The sequence below is a fragment of the Crocodylus porosus genome, unplaced genomic scaffold, assembly GCF_001723895.1.
Source record: "Crocodylus porosus isolate Cpor-Errol unplaced genomic scaffold, CroPor_comp1, whole genome shotgun sequence".
Classification (NCBI taxonomy): Eukaryota; Metazoa; Chordata; order Crocodylia; family Crocodylidae; genus Crocodylus; species Crocodylus porosus.
Window position 1 is genome coordinate 131,225,227 of NW_017728886.1, and position 1,585 is coordinate 131,226,811.

Here is a 1,585-nt window from a genome sequence, read left to right on the forward strand (position 1 = left end):
CATGTGTGGGGGAGCCTCATTCACATGTGAGTGACAGTGCATAATGCCTCCTCCCCCAAACCACTCACAGTCTGGAAACAGCAAACCCCTAGCCCAGTCCAGATTTTCTCCCCCTTCCCAACTGTCTTCCCTTCCTCCCCCATCTGCAACACCACATGCCCCTGTAGAAGACACAGATTTTAAGTGTAAAAAAATTGTATTTATTTATAGAACAAAGCACTAGGTGTTGTTTTCAGCAATATATCCTGCCAGATAATCGCACATAAGAGCCGCCTGACCAGCCTCTCCTTGAGGATATCTCCTTGTTCCCTGTGCTGCTGCCCTACATCTCTGTCTTGCCACTGCGCTTGCAGTTCTTCTTCCCATGAGTCCTTGAAAACCTCTCCGCAGCTCTCACAGATATTGTGCAGCAACAGGCTGCCACAAGAAAGGCCATTATATTTTCTTGGTCCATCTTGAGCCATACACATAAGCACCCTTCATCCTCCTTTCAGTCAGCCAAACACACATTCCATGGCCATCTTTAAGGGTCTGGGAGCACAGGTGGTGTTCTCATCGATCCACCCAGTCTCAGGGTATGGGCTGAGGAGGGAGAGAAGGATTCACGTAGTCAACCAAAGACCGTGGCGCTGGTGTCATTGGGAAGGCTTTGGCTTCCATGACCACAGGCCGCTTTTTGATGAGAGAGGCAGGGAGCTTTTGGGAAGAGATGGCCTCCACCTCTCTCTGCTGGGGGGGAGACTCTTCTCAGCCAGACTGGCTGACCTGCTCCACCGGGCTTTAAACTAAGCCCACTGGGGGATGGGGGGACTACTGCCACTGCTGTCCCACTGAGCAACCCTTGCAAAGCCAGAAGACCAAGGCACTTAAGGGAGCCCACCCTTGTCTCAGCCCTGGTACACTCTGTGGGCAAGGCAATAGCCCCCAAGGGGACACTTGCCTGCCTGTACACACATGCCAAGAGCTTGGGGAATGCCAGGAGCTCAATGCAAAGAATTATGATGTCATTGGGATAATGGAGACCTGGTGGGACTCCACCCATGAGTGGGCCATGCATATAGATGGCTATACCCTGTACAGGAGGGATCGTAGATAAAAGGAGTGGGGGTGTAGATCTCTATGTTCAGGGAAGCTACATGTCCCTGCAAGCTGATACTGGCAACCAGGGTGGACAGTTAGAGACCCTCTGGGTTAAAATTCATGGGGAACATGGCACAGGGGACACAATGGTAGGAGTCTACTACAGACCTGCCACCCAAAGTCCTGAGCTTGACCAGGAGTTTGCCTGGGAGCTGGCTGAGGCTGGATGCTCCAGGACCATGGCTGTCATGGGTGACTTCAGTAACTTGGACATCTTGTGGGAGGATCACTCAGCAAAATCTGAGTGGTCGCAAAGCTTCCTCTTATGCATGGATGACCTCTACCTGACTCAAGGAGTCTACGGGCAGCGACCACGAGCTGATCACCTTCACCATCTGCCATAAAGCTGGCAAGTCAGTCAGCAACATGGAATTCCTTGACTTCAGAAAAGCCTACTTTGACAAGCTCAAGAGGCTTGTCAGTCTGGCCCTAAGGGACCATGACC